At 46.6% G+C, this 15,713-nt stretch overlaps 1 protein-coding gene across 1 annotated transcript in view; it reads left to right on the top strand.

Moving 5' to 3' along the window:
- The first annotated feature begins 3,318 nt into the window (after positions 1 to 3,318).
- Positions 3,319 to 15,713, top strand: part of lzts2a (leucine zipper, putative tumor suppressor 2a) — a 72,701-nt gene continuing 60,306 nt past the window's right edge. Inside the window, 1 exon segment of the mRNA XM_042066745.1 lies at positions 3,319 to 3,644. The gene's annotated coding sequence lies outside the window, so the exon portion shown is untranslated.

Below are 15,713 nucleotides of genomic sequence, written 5' to 3'. Positions count from 1 at the left end.
TCACTACATGGTTATGCTTACTGCTGTTATTATCCACAGTTTGTTTTATTGGTTGTGTGTGTATAATGCTTCCCCATTTTTTATTGTCCTCCTTGTGGTGTAACTGTCTGTAAACTTAATAAAAAAGTGCATTAAAAGACTCAGTGCTGAGGACCATGGCTCATGAGGACAGGCTTTGGGGTCTGTCTCTGAGTCTGGATGGCTTTCCATAGCTTTTTTATTGGCTTTGCATAAAGTCAAGTGAGGTTGCTCATAAGCCACAAACTACTGAAGAATTATTCTGCAAAGGATTCGGAAGACCCATAATCACACATATAATTTTCTCAATCGTGGTTAATTGAGTCTCTGTAAAGCTCTCCAGACATGGCTGAACATTAATTGTTTCTAGGACCGTCGGAATCTCCAGAGTGAGGAAAATTTGAAATTGAATTTGCAATGGGGTTGAGCAGTTATGAAGTGTATCATTTTTTTTGATGAATCAAACAGAACCAAATGGTAAAATGGAACAAAAGTTGTTTTGTAATTTGTTTTGTTTTTTCATTCATGTGAAAATCTAAGTGTATTTTCTTGGAAGCCCTGCAGCCTGTCTTCCCAGATCGGGCTCTAGTGAGTTTCCCAATGGAGACCCTCCACTCCAAATGCGGCTTCTTCCATAACGAGCTTTGACTGTGTCCAAGAAGCTACAGTCATTCCATCATTCCCTGAGCCACATTCGGAATTCTTTCCCCCTGTGGTCCGCATTTTGCATGTCTGATGCGTTGGCGTTTTATGTGTATGGTAAAGTGGGTCGGTTTGTGTGAAACTCTATTAACTGTCTCCTTACAGTGGTCATTTTGTAGCGGGTTTAGATTATGACCACTTTTGGTTTTCTAACCAACACACACACCCACACCCACACACACACACACACACACACACACACACACACACACTCTCACACACACTCACTCTCTCTCTCTCTCTCTCTCTCTCTCTCTCTCTTTCTTTCACACACACATACACACACCCTACCCTTTTCTCACGGTTTCTCTGTAAGACCTCAGTGCTCTCACACTGTTCAGTCAAAGAATGTCATGCAGGGTCTGTGGGTTAAAGGTGACTGCTCAGCAGAATGAGAGTTTTGGATGGTGAGGACAACCACTAGCAAGTCTAAAGCCTCCCCATGTTGGCATTAGCAGTATAAACACATTCTCTCTCTCTCTCTCTCTTTCACACACGCACACACACACACACACACACACACACACACACACACACACACACACACACACACACACACAAATGTCCACATGTGCAGATACACAATACATGCAAACTCACCACTGTCATTTACACAGACATTTCCATGCACCTAAAACACACAGTTTAAAATAAAAATCATCTAAGTTTACATGCATTTATTACTCTCTCTCGCTCTCTTTCACATTAACACATTTCCTTGAATTTCCCCTAGGGATCAATAAAGTATCTATCTATCTATCTATCTATCTATCTATCTAACACTATTTTGGTTCACAGCAATTCAGCCATGATGTGTATTACTGTATTTTGTACAAAACTTTGCAAATTAAGTTATACAAATACATACAAAATGTCACACACATCCTCCTCACACACACATCCTCCGTGAGGATGTCCAGGCCGAGCACTGGAGACTGGCGAGGCCCAGGCAGCAGAGGAGGAGATAGCAGAACAGTGAGGATCCATTACATCACCTCTGAGACGTGGCAGCCAGATGACTTAAGGGAGGGGGAGCAGAGACGCTAATGTTAATCTTACATGCACATGCATACAAACACACACACACACACACACACACACACACACACACGCACATATACACTGGGGGGACACAATAACAACTCAGGGAAACATAAGGGGTCTTTATCTACTGGATCCTACTGATCCTTTATCTACTGATCCTGCCTCCTGATATGGTTCCTGAACTGGGAATGTGGCGCCCCTCTCCTTAGATGCCCATCCATGGAGATGTGTTGGAGGACAGCCCATTTGCTCTCTTCCATTTCAGCACGGATCATATTAGCACAGCAGCCATAAAGAGGGGATGGGCCTGCACGGGATATTAATGAGGCATGGAAGTGATTTAAGTAGTGAAGTGTGCGCAACTGTGTGTGTGTGCGTGTGTGTACATGCAAATGCAACTGCAGCTGTGTGTGTATCATACATCATCATGTACTCATCGAGCACTTTGGGTTGCACTATGTGCATGTTAAATGCGCTTTAAAAATAAAACTGACTTGACTTGACTTGACTATCAGAGAGAGAGAAGGAGAATGACAGGAATATACTATGGACCCTTTCAAGAGAGTTCCATTATCAGCATCATAGTTGGCCCCACAAGACTTCCTTTTGAACATTCCATATGTTATCTTAATGCAGAGGAAGTAGATTGGGGCCCAAATAGAACGTTCAAGCATTGTTTTTGTTTTTATTGTTGAAAGGGTCTATAGGTTATGTTGAGAAGTGGGAGGTGTAATATTTGTTTGGCAGGAATTCAAAAAAATGATGAGCAGGGTTTATAGGCACAGGTCACCAGGAGTTCATCCATGGCTCTGGTATGCACTGTAAAAGTTCCATACTGTAAATTGCGCCAGCGAACAGGATTGAAGCTCTAATCGTTTATGGTTGATTGCAGCATGTTATTCTGGGAATACTGCTGTTGCAGCAGAAGTACATTTATTTTACGGGGACAAATCATAGAATGCGGCACACACACACACATGCTCATGCACATACACAAAACTAGTCTCTTCCATCCCTTGAAACTCAAGCCCACGCGAACACAATGACGTCTCTCATTTCAAAGTCGATGACTCACCGTGCTTGCTCCATAGGGCACCGCCTGAGTCGGTGTGGCCGCAGATGGTGTTTTCAGAGGAGAGAATATTTCTGAATGAGACAGGTGTCAGCGGTGGAGTCGTGCCCATGGACAAATGGGCTCTTTATTGTTGGCGGCCATGCAAGGTGAATACACCTTTAGATGCTCAGATTAGAAATCAGTTTGACGCACCTTGTAAAGGTATATGGTCGGTGTCGTGGCTGCAGGTGGACTTTAGAAAATATCAAACGTGCTATTTGAAGATGGCACATTGCAACATGACATGTTGCACTCCTGTTTCATTCTCAGAAATCATAGGAAAATGCCTATTAACCTTTACCAACATGAGTAACTTACATGCCGGCCGTTAGAGCGCGTCCTCCCCCTGCCTCTGTTTCCCCTACCCCGCCCGTACCCGAAAACTTGTCGCTCCAGATGAGCGCTGGCCATCCGATGAGAGCATGCTTCGCGCGCTCTGCCAGCGGCGGCGCACACATGCATGGACCGACACACACGTACGCACACACATGCTTGCAGATGGGGGGCAGGGTCTCGGGAAGCAGCGACCGAGGCAGTCTGCTGTGATCTCTTCCATCAGTACGCGCGCTGGGCAAGCAGAAGTCCCGTATCGCCAGTCTCCGTCGGCTGTGACGGGGATAAAACCGTGAAAGGTTTCAGTAGAAGTTCAACATGATGATGCCTTTGTTGGACTGTACTGGCATGTGTCTTGATTAAAGAAAGTGTAGCAAAAATCACCCGGTTTCGGAAATAACTGCATCGTAGTCCTTGTTGAAGTCCCGAGAACGTAAGTTTTTCTTTACATGCTTCTCTTTTCTTCTACATGAAAATAACGCCAGTTATGTGTGCTAGTATGTAAGTAATGTCGCCTAAACACTGGCACATATTTATTTGAAATATGAGTGTAAGCTATTACTTTTATAGAGTGTAAACACGTAGTGGAATTTTACTCACATTGTACGCGTGCATGGGGCTGGAGGAAGGGGTTATTGCTTTTTACAGTTTTCTAACGTTGCTTCGCTTGGATGTGCGCTCACTGGAAAATTATGTGGAAACAACTTTAATTTTCTGAACTAATAAAAGGTAGTGTGTGACACATTGTTTCACTACAATCCAAACAAGACAGTTTCATGCCCACAGATGAAAGTTGAAAAGGCACTTCAGCCTATCTTCGCTTCATTGAAATATACGAGTTTGGTGACTTGTGGCAATTAAACATAATTGTGAATGGTGAGTAGGCTATCCCGTTTCCTTCTCTGCTTTCAATAGAAGCGCTCACTGTGTTTACATAAAATGGATACACTAACTTAGTGATTGTTTGGAAAAGATAAATTAGTGACACCATTGTAAATTTCGCTACGTGACAACGTTTTTAGGTTCGGATTTCGTTTTATATCCGGAGAAATAGTGCATGGAAAAGCCAAGCACTGTGACGCATTGTAATCACCCTTCATTAATCGCTTGTGGTGCTTGCCTATGTCACCCTTTAATTAAGTCTCACTTCTTATGTAATTTGACCTGGTGTGTGAATGTATGGGTAGCCTATGCCGTCCCGTGTGCCGTTCCCGTGTGGAGTGTTTGCGCATGTCCTGTTCATACGTCTTTACGAGGTAAACAATACCGTCTTTTCTGTTGAGACTTGTTATCAGCTAGCGCTCCGTCAGCATGTTCGCGTCCGATTCAACGTGGTGTCCTGAGGGGGGTTGATTGATCTGTTGGTCAGTGGCCGAAGTACACCTCTATGACCCTGTGCACTGGCTGTCCACTACAGGGAACATCAGATGTGTTAAGTTGTGTCCGATCAATTCCAGATGTGCACCGTTGATTCCAGCTCCGCCAAACGCATGACATGTTGTATTAACGCCAGGCCATTCTAGACGAATGGCCTGCACACCAACACTTTCTGTGTAATTTGGATGCCCTGGTCATTTAATAAGGGTGGCCTCAGGCGTCTTCAGTACCGATTGAGCGACATGGTTGTTCCACCTCTCACAAAGTCCATCAGTGAAGAGATTCAATGGTTTGCACAGGCTATGTGCTTTCAAGATCAGACCCCTTTAATGTGCAGTGATTTACAGCCGACTTGGACATGGAGTACATTATTTGAGCGCATTTGTTTCCCCCCCGCGGAAATTAAACCAATGACCTTGACATTGCTAGTGTGCAGCACCCTGCCGCTGACGTGGAGACGGAGCAGAGTGGGGTGTTAAGGGACTTCCTGACTGGGCTCTGCGCTTCCCTGTGTGGTGTTCAGTCACAGGCAGGATTAAGTCTGACCCACTTACTGTACCTGCTGGGTCTTTCTTACACTGTGTGTGAGCTCAGGGAGGGCAGGCCAGTCAGTTTCATTTTATGTTCCTCTCCTATATGGAAGTCTTTTTCACAAGATCCCCTATTGTTGCTCACAGAGACAGAAACGTCTCAAAATTATGTGCGCACATACCTACGTGTGTCTCAGTGTGTGCATGTGCATGTGTGTGCCAGTGCACACACATGTCTGTGAGTGTGAGTAACAGCGTTTGTCTATTTCCTTGTGCACATACTTCTCTCTCTCTCTCTCTCTCTCTCTCTCTGCATGTGTATGTGTACAGAAAGCAGTGTCAAGCTGAGTGAGCTCAAAAAGTCCAAAACCCTTCACTGCTCACCGTGAGATCTCAGGGTAGACAGGACAGCTCTCATTACATCTCATGTGCATTCATCATCATACTCATAGATAGATAGATAGATAGATAGATAGATAGATAGATACTTTATTGATCCCCATGGGAAATTCAAGGTCTCAGTAGCATATAGACAACACACACACATTCACTAACAGCAGAAAAAGTAATTAAAAGTATATAATATAAAAACACAACTAAGCAATACGGACAGTAGAAGATAAAGAATATACTAAATATACTAAAATACAAATTATACTAACTAACACTTAATCTAAATCAATTCTAAAAACAGTATCCACATAGTGGTCATTAATCAATCAAGAGGCGCTTGCAATGACTGAGGCAGGGACTGAGCCTGTGATTCTCTGTGCATAGTAAGGTACGGTAAGGTCCTCTGTGTGAGTGAGTGTCATGGTGATAGTGCAAATGAGTAAGTCCAACAGTGCAACAGTGCAAGAATAAAGTCTATATATGTATATATCTATATATATAACTATTTTAAGAAAAGGTATAAGTGTGGCCACAGTTCGGCTGTTGCATGGAGGGAGGGGTTATGCATATGTGCTAATGTGCTAATATAGCATGCAAACACTCATGGTCATGATATTGCTTGCGCTAAAAACACTGTGCTTCTCAAAGCTGTGTTTTCCCTCCCTGTGCTTCTCAAAGCTGTGTTTTCCCTCCCTGTGCTTCTCAAAGCTGTGTTTTCCCTCCCTGTGCTTCTCAAAGCTGTGTTTTCCCTCCCTGCGAAGAGCCCACCCCCCCACACACACACTCTTCCCATTTGTCTTTCCACGCTGCTGATTCGCTGTAAATCTGGAATGTGGGGAGCCAAGTGATAGACACAGCTGCTGGGGTTGTGTTTCTGGCAACCCCCCCCCCCCCATACCGCCATCTCGTCCACCCTCACCTCCTCTAGTGGTTAACCCCTCAGTCTGGCCAAGCCACACCGCTTTCTCAGCCTTCCCTAGATCAACACTAGCCCTAGAGTTCTGTGCTCTTGGCACCAGCCTCCAGGTTGCACATGCAGAACGGATTCATTCCCATTTACTTTTATGCATTTAGCAGATGCTTTTCATCCCAGAGCAGTTCTCAGTGCCCCCCCCCCCGCCTCCTGCTTTTCATGCTTTGTGTTCTCGTTCTCTGAGAACGAAAAAGAAGAGAAGAAAAAAAAAGACCAACTTGTCCAACTTGAACCTCTGCATGGAAAAGAACAGTATGCAGAGTGAAGAAATATGAACTTGGACATGAGAATCTGAATATCCGCCTTAAGTGGAAACAAAGCCAGAACTGAAATCACTTTCAGACCTCTTCTGTGCTGTGCTGTGCTGTGCTGTGCTTTGGTAACACTGTCACAGTTTGGCACCACTGCTGCTGTTTGTGTGTGTGAGAGAGGCTTTGCATGCAAATCACATTGATACTGTCAGACAGTGAGCTTGGGCAAAGATTAGAATGGCTATCAGACAGATGTCGCGTGGTGTGTGTGTGTGTGTGTGTGTGTGTGTGTGTGTGTGGGGATGTTCCCCGACGGGATCTGTGCCGATGAGTCGCCTCAGCGTTATTTAATGGCTCGCGCACCGCGGGGAGGCAGCCTGTCGCCCCGGCGTTTCCACGGAGCCAGAGGAGTTTATGAGCCAAAATGTCTCCCTTTCCTCTGTGTGCCCCTAAATGCCGGTACTTTGCCTGTTTGTGCGATACTGTACATGGTACTAAGGTATCAAAAGAGTAAAGGTTCTTATATCTCTCCCTTCCTCTCTCCTTCTTCCTCTCTCTCTCTCTCTCTCTCTCTCCCTCTCTCACATTCTCTCTCTCTCACACACACACACACTCTCTGTCCTCCCTCCTCTCTCTCTCATTGCACAGATGCCTCCGTTTCACCCAGTCCCTCCTCCCTAGACCACTGGTAATAAACGCCGCTGTTTCCTGGATTGAAAATGGGACCTTTTTCTGATTGGGTCATAAATAATCTTCACAGGCCAAATGAAAGCAGAGAAGCAGTCCACCACAGGGAGTCAATCTCCTTGTGATATGATTCTCCCCCCATAGCACTTGGTGTGTGTTAGGAAATCATCACTTGCGAAAAGGCCTCTGTAATGTGTATTGTATTCTATATATGAGCATAATAATAAAAGCAATATTGTTGTACTGCTGAATGAGAAGAGATTGAATTGAAATAGCTCAGAGCAGCCCGTCTGTAGCCGTGTGGGGAGACAGATTCAGCTGCTGTCTGTAGTTGCATGCTCCTCGTGGTCTATTTCATAGGGTTACGCAATAAGGATAATTAATATCTGTAATCTCTACTGTGAAGGTGCCTCAGATGGTTCCTGAAGATAACCTCACAAATAAACACACGCATGAGTTTGCAGTGAATCTTCATGTGACACGTGGAGCACACCAGAACCTGGCTGCACACAGAATTCGAAGGAATTTTTGTCAATGCTGCAGGCCACATTTGTGTGCGAGAATTGATGCTTTCCCACTCGACTTTGCTGCCTTTTCCCACTGGTTGATGGAGTACAGGACACATGGTGTGATCCATTTGTCCAATGCGCTCATCTTAGAATTAGTAAGTTGTCCAAAAAAACAAAAAGTTACAAAAAATGACGCAATGGCACACCCTCCTAAACTCATCTGACGAGAAGTGATCTCGTACAAGTCAAAGGACCCCCAGTTCATGGCGAGTTCTCAAGACAAGGAAGTTACGCCATTTCACAAGTTATGAGTTGTCACAAGCTGTCAGCATGTACAAATGGAACGCATGAACACTGATTTGGGTTTTCTGTTGATAGAGTTGAGTGGGAGAGTGCAAGTGATAGAGTTGAGTGGGAGAGTGCGAGTGTCGTAAGTGAACACTTACGACAGGGGCGGTGGTAGTGTAGTGGTTAAGGAGCTGGGCTAGCGTGTAGCCTGAAAGTTGTCGGTTCAATTCCCGGCTTCCACCGTTGTGCCCTTGAGCAAGGCACTTAACCCCAAGTTGCTCCGGGGACAATGTGATCCCATGTAATATAGCTGACATATGTAAGTCACTTTGGTTAAGAAGTGTCTGCTAAATGTAATGTAATGTAATGTAATGAACACAGGGACAGTGGGATGGCAATGAAGTCAGTGTCACTAGTGTGCTGTGAAGCTTTGAAACCTGGTTGGAGGGAACTTGACATCATTTTCACCTAGTAAAATGTACCTTTTAGAATTATTAAGTGGTCCTTGTTGGTTTGTTTTCATGGAAGAATCCTTAAAAGTTCTACAGGGAACACTCTGATAGGTTCTTTTGCTGTTGGTTTTCCAAAAAATGAACTGAATGTTTTTTTTTTTCCCTTGAAGTGTACCAACAAATCTTTAAAATAAAAAAGCATTTAATAGTTGATGAAGACCCATGGAGTACTTACTTTTTCCCAGAAGGCACCTCTTGTTAGCCTGGTTCGTCCACGAGTCCTCTGCAGGCATAGCTGTAGCAGTGGGGCTGGGGAAAGACTGGGAGAGAGCCTGGGTGAGTTTGCCCTGTGGAGGCCCATCAATAACAGGGCCAGCCTCGTGACAGTTGGCCCGACACCAGCGATTCCGCGGAACCACAGGGCCCGGCGCCCATCAATCAGTGGGGCAGCGCAGTTACAGAGAGCCATGGCGTCTCCTCAGGCTTTAATTGGCTGCTTGTCAGGTGGTTGTTTTGATTCATTTCGCAATGCCAGTGACTGAGGCGGGGAAAAAGACATCGAGGACTGAGAGAGGGAGAGAGAGAGAGAGAGATGCCATTTTCATGGAGAGAGAGAGAGAGATTGGGAGGAAGAGAAGTAAACAGAAAGAGAGAGAGCGGGAGAGATGTAAAAAAAGGAACTTCTAAATCAACTGCCTGCATCTGTGTTGTTCATTTAAAAAGGAATTTGCCATCTGGGGCGTAAATGAGAGTAGAGAAATGTAATTTCATACGACAATGAATACTAGGATTCAGCAGATGCGGCAGGGCAAAAACAAAATATATGACTTTCCTTTTGATTAGAGCCTCATTGAGATACACAAGCATTTGAATTTACGGCGTGGACTCTTGATTGCTCCTCTCCTCTCCTCTCCGTTCCTCACAGGGCTCGAGAACTGCAGCAAAAGCAGAACAGCTATCAGCCTGCCTGCATGTGATGTGAGGGTGGGAAATGATCGAATGTGAAGTAATGGCTCAGGCTGCTATTACGGCAACGGCAACGGAGTGTGTCCCAGGATGGCTGCGTTAATTTTCACCCTCATGCCAGGGCTAATAGATTGCCGAATGTTTAGGAAGCCAGTGACGTCAGTGGGCACTTTCGAAGAATGGAACTGTTGGCGAGAGTTGCGAGCTTTCTCTCTTTCTCTCTCTCTTTCTCTCTCATTCACTTTCTAACTATCTATTGTTCTTTCTTTTGGTCCCTCATTCTTTTTCTCGGGGTCTTCTCCCTCTCGTTCTTTATTTTGTCTCCCTCTCTCTTCACATCATGTTCTTCTCAGGTCTTGGAGTTGCTGCTTGTCAGAGATCCATGCTTTAATATTCCCCCGGGGGAAATCAATATGCTGATATGTTGTCCTGTTGTCGTCTTTCCTTCTCTTCTGGATATTCATGGCAGGGATGCCATTTCTCAACAGAGATTTTTTACAAAGCAGAGGATTCTGTGTGTTTCCCTGTAGCAAGTCTTGTTTGCCAGATGGGAAGGGGAGGCGACAGAGGTGGAGTATGAGAGTTTTATGTGTGTGTGTGTGTGTATGTGTGTGTGTGTGTGTGTGTGTATGTGTGTGTGTGTGTGTGTGTGTGTGTGTGTGTGTGTGTGTGTGTGTGTGTGTGTGTTTGGGTTGGGGGGGGGGGGGGGGAGGTTATTCTTGGATGTTTTGGAGGACCAGATGATTCACTCTTATGGTTCAGGTCACTGAACACACACACACACAGTCATGGAAACAAAACTGTATACTCTTGTGCTTGGTTGCTATTGCACCATGTTTGAATAAACAGCAATGGCTAGAGTGTACCTATAGGTACTTCTGTAACTCACACATACATGCCTACACACACACACACACACACACACACACACACACACACACACACACACACACACACACACACACACACCACACACACACACACACACACACACACACACACACACACATACACACACTCTCTCTCTCTCTCTCTCTCTCTCTCTCACACACACACACACACACACACACACACACTCTCTCTCTCTCTCTCTCTCTCTCTCTCTCACACACACACACACACACACACACTCTCTCTCTCTCTCTCTCTCTCTCTCTCACACACACACACACACTCTCTCTCTCTCTCTCTCACACACACACTCTCTCTCTCTCTCTCTCTCTCTCTCTCTCTCACACACACACACACACACACACACTCTCCAGGGGAGTGAGGAGCTCCTCTGTAGAGAGAGTGGGACATGAAGATTTCATCAGCAAGAAATACCACATGCAGTCGTGTTTGGTTCAAAGATACACAACTTTCTCCTGAACATCAATCTACACTGTAGCTCTTTTAGTGTCAGAGTGAGAGGTACCAGCACCACTGGGCCCAAACAGTGTTAGTGATCAGACCCATGTATGGCTGAGCAACCCTTAAAACCCATATTGTTTGGACAAATAAAGAATGATGAAAAGAAGAAAAGAGTTTTCCTAATGTAAGGCTGTATTAAACTGTAGTGTGGGACAGTGCTAACTAGTTGTGGTCATTGTTTATTGTGAATATCCCCTCTTCCTCGAAGAGACATCCCTCACAGATGTGGCTGTGGATCTGATGACTCAGTTAGAGTTGCAATCCTATCCTTCTCGTGGAGACACATTACAGAGATTTAAAGACTTTAAGCTGGAATCTCCTAAGGGAAGGTCTTAGTGAACCCACACAGCAGCCCTCATTTCTCAGAGAGAGAGAGAGAGAGAGAGAGAGAGAGAGAGAGAGAGAGAGAGAGAGAGAGAGATAGTCAGTCTCTGTGTGTGTGTTTGTCTTTGTGTTTGTCTGTGTGTGTGTGTGTGTGTGTGTGTGTGTGTGTGTGTGTGTGTGTGTGTGTGTGTGTGTGTGTGTGTGTGTGTGTGTGTGTGTGTGTTGGGGGTCCATCAGCAGAACTGTATGACTATGACTGGGGTGGAGGGGGCATTGCCCTTCACTGCTGGCCTTGCTCAGTGTTCTGCCATCCAATGCAGCAGCAAAAAGAAAAAAGACATAAAATGCTGAAAATTAGAAGAGATGTAGAAGTATTGATCGGTGGGCAGAATGAATGGGTAAAGTTACCTGGGCGCTGGGTGCAGCAGGGTAATGCAAGGACGCGAGGTGATGCGAGGGCTGGGAATGAGAGGTTATTCTGGGGTAGGGTGGTGCAGGGTGGTGCTGCTGCTGCTGAGGTGCGTCTGGGAGTGAACCTGCTCGCCTCCGCGGCTGGCTGCGTGAGAGGAGAGAGAAGGGCCGAGAGCGAGACTGGCATTACTACGCGGTTAACGAGGCTGCCTTTTATGGACACGGCTTTAGTTATAACAATGATCATTGGACAGAACGAGCGTCACGCTCATCGTGTCATAAATCAAACAGAATTATGGAAATAGTAAAAGAATGAAGGAGGAATCGGGATGATGGGGGGAAGAGGAATGGAGAGAGAGAAAAAAAAGAGAGAGAGAGAGAGAGAGAGTGAGAGAGAGGGGAAGGGAGCAAGTGAATAGGGAATACATGAGAAGGAGAGTGAAGAGTGAGTGAGGCAGTGAGCCATTTGCTTGCTCCCTGGCCTGTTTCTCATTACCATGGAATCCTCACAGAGCGCTGGGTGCGGTGGCGGTGGGCACATATTTCCCCCCGTTGTGCGTACCAAGCGTTCCTAAGGTGCCGGAGCACGCTCAGCAGCAGGGAGCAATGTCATGCTAAGGGGGCTGTAGGGGCAGCCTTATGCCCGCCCCCCCCCCCCCCCCCCCCTGAAGCTCCTCGCTTCCCCTGCTCCCTGCTCTCTTCCTTCCCACGTATAGTGGCAGGAATCAGGCGCCGACTGGTGAGCTAAATGTTGGGCCTTTACGCTTTATGAGACTATCTCCGCATTGAGCTCCAGTCTTGGTTTACTCTGCCCTCAAACAGGTGGCCATATTCCGGCCCACCATCGGAAGAAAAAAGCCATCTGGCAGCTCCCCAAACCCCTCTGATTGATAGCTTGGACTGCCGCTCAGCCCACACAGTACGGGATTGAACTCGAGTGTTGGCAGTTGGGGGTGGTGGGGGGGGTGGGGGAGGGTGACACACGGTTGACGCTAAAGGAAAGAAAAAAAAAGCGCCCACCTGTTTCCAGTTGTTGAGTCTCAGGAACGGAGAACTTATCTGTTAGCCGCAGCTGTGCGCCCCCGTAAACACACTGTGAGTTTGTTCTCTGTGGCCGTTTAGCTGTAAACATCATCATGACCTCCACCCCCCACCCCTACCCCCACTCCACCCCAACCCCACTCCACCCAGTACCCCTCTTCGCCGCTCTCTCTCTCAGACCGGGGTAATTGATGGCAGCTTGGGTCTGTGCTTGACCTTTAATTAGGAGAGTAAACATTTGCGTAGGGCGAGGAATGCGGCCAGCGGAGAGTAGCTGAAGAGGCGGACCGTCCGGCGGGCCAGGGTGGAGGCGAAGGGATAGGAGGACTAGATTGGACTGGACTGTGTGTGAGTGTGTGTGTGTGTGTGAGTGTGTGGAAAGGAGTTTTCCTGTGCAGAGTGTTTCTTTTTAGTCACAGGGAGGGGTGGGGTGTGGTGGTCGTGGTGTCCTTGGCCTGTCATCACCTACAGAGGTCCGGAGTTGGTTGAGACTGCCAAGTGACAGACCCCCCCGACCCCCCCCGCCCCCCCCCCCCCCACACACACACACAGACACTCTCTCTATCTCTCTCACACACACACACACACACACACACACACACACACACACACACACACACACACACACACACACACACACACACACATATGCACTTAGCTTAGGTACAGAGAGACTGGCCCAGTGGTGAATTTTTAAAGAGGGCTAGAGAGTTTGACAGTTAACAGACTTTCATGTAGACTGGTTAATATTGGATTGTCCTTAGGGACATCATCAGGGTCTCATAGCTCCTCTGTCATGAAATAAATATATTGCAGACTGAGATGGTGGCGTATGAAGTGAATGCATGATGACAAATTGCTATTATATAATTTGCTTGGAGCACATTAATATTCCTCATGTAGTGTAATATCCATGTCTGTTGACTTTTAGAATAGAAGCCATGTAATAAAACCCAGTAATCAAAGCCCAGTGTGTCTGGCCCTTACCTATAGACTCATAGTCCCATTAACTGTGAGATGTTACTACAAGGGACAGCAATGCTGTTGTCACTGCTACGGATCCTGGGTATTGCAGCGAGACTGCTGTTGGTGCACACAGAGATGAAGGTGTTCCATGTAGTGGGGTCAGGCTGGAGGCTGGTCGTTATGCGTTACTTGTGTTTACCCACACATTGCAAAGAGATTACAAGTAAGCCACCAGCAGCTCTGCAGTAGGATCTTATCTGATCTTATCTGAACTCCAGACCACCACCCCTCGCCCCCACCCCGCCCATCCCAACTTTCTTTCTCACTACCCCCACACATCTATATTCACTCTTTGTTGCTCCAGCTCTAACCAGGGAAACCTGATGCCCAAACTTGCTGGGGTCTTTTACTGCAGCATGAAGGCCACACATCAGAAACAGGAGTCCAGACAAGGAAACAGTCAGGCTTCCGTGGAGGTGAGAGTTAGAAAGGTCATCGACCTTTGACCCTGGCCATGTTGAAGACTGGAATTGCAGAAGGAGGGGTGGGGGTGAGGTCAGGGCTTTCAGGAGTGGTGGTTTAGGCACTAGAAGAGCGGGTCACATCTGGACTCTATTGAGTAGAACGGATGAGGTCAGCATGTCAGCTGATCATCAATAGTCTCACAGGTCCATGTCACTGTCAGAGTTCTTCTTGTCTCGTATTGATGATGAAATCCCAGGGGCACACAGAGGCTGACATTCATCACAGAGGATGTCCTGTTCTGTCTATGGGCGTTGTTGTTGTTGTTGTTTGAGAGAGAGAGCGAGAGAGAGAGAGCGAGAGTGCTTGGCAAGTTCAGGAGAGTGCAAATGAACTACACATTTTCACCATCACAATGATTCCCTCCTGGCTCTGGAGATGAGGTCATGTTGATGGACACAGACTGCAGTGTTGTCTCATGCATGGAATAGTCCAGAGAAAAGCCCATCACGCACACCCACTCTTGAATGGCCCTCAGACGCAGCTCACAGGGCGTCCAGTGTTTTGCTGAGTGATGTCGCAGAAATGCAATTAGCCAATTCAACAGTGGTAAACAACTACTGACGCATACGATGTTCTGGGCCGAGGTACCTAATGTTTGGCGTGGAGCGGAGCGGAGACGGAGAGCGTTGCCGTGACTCGTCTTCGGAGGACACGTGTTTTTGTTTAAAGGACTGCTAATGTGCGGCCGCTCTCTGCGCTCCATAACAAAGTCATAAACCGTGCTCCAAACTCATCCTCAGTTCCACCAAAAGCTATAAATCTGCCCCTGCCATGAAACCACACACACACACACACACACACACACACACACACACACACACACACACACACACACTGACATGCCAACACAGACACGCTGATGTGAGGCTATAGCTGTGTTGAGTTGAAACACTGTGTAGGCTGATAGCCAGGGCTAGCATAACAGAGGACTCAGCTGCAGTTGTCACGAGAGCGGACACTTCAAACGAGCAAGCTAAAGCTAAAGCGTGTCACTGATTCATGCGGAATACCTTCCTACTGTTGTAGCTACTGCAATGAACAACTACAGAGGCATGGTGCAGTGCAGTCCTAGTCCTATATAACACCAATCATAAATAGCAAACATTAGAAAATAAAATAATCGTACAGAGGTCATCCTAGAGAGGAAGGAGAAGTGGTTTCTTCCATGTGTGTTTGAGGGAGGTGTATGTTGATGGCCTTGTACACACTACAGTGTCTGACTCTGTGCAGTGTGACAGTAGAACAGCCCTGAGCTGGCACAGCTTGTGTGCTTGAACTCGCCAGATGGCTTGAGGCATTGAGCCCGCCTCAAGACACACACACACACACACACACACACACACACACACACACACACATACACACAGATCAGCTGAGCCTCTGCCCTGCTGTTTTC

This window comes from Alosa sapidissima, chromosome 16 (genome assembly GCF_018492685.1).
Source record: "Alosa sapidissima isolate fAloSap1 chromosome 16, fAloSap1.pri, whole genome shotgun sequence".
NCBI classification, from domain to species: domain Eukaryota; kingdom Metazoa; phylum Chordata; class Actinopteri; order Clupeiformes; family Clupeidae; genus Alosa; species Alosa sapidissima.
The sequence above is the reverse complement of the archived record's forward strand: the minus strand, read 5'-3'. Positions and strand labels throughout refer to the sequence as shown.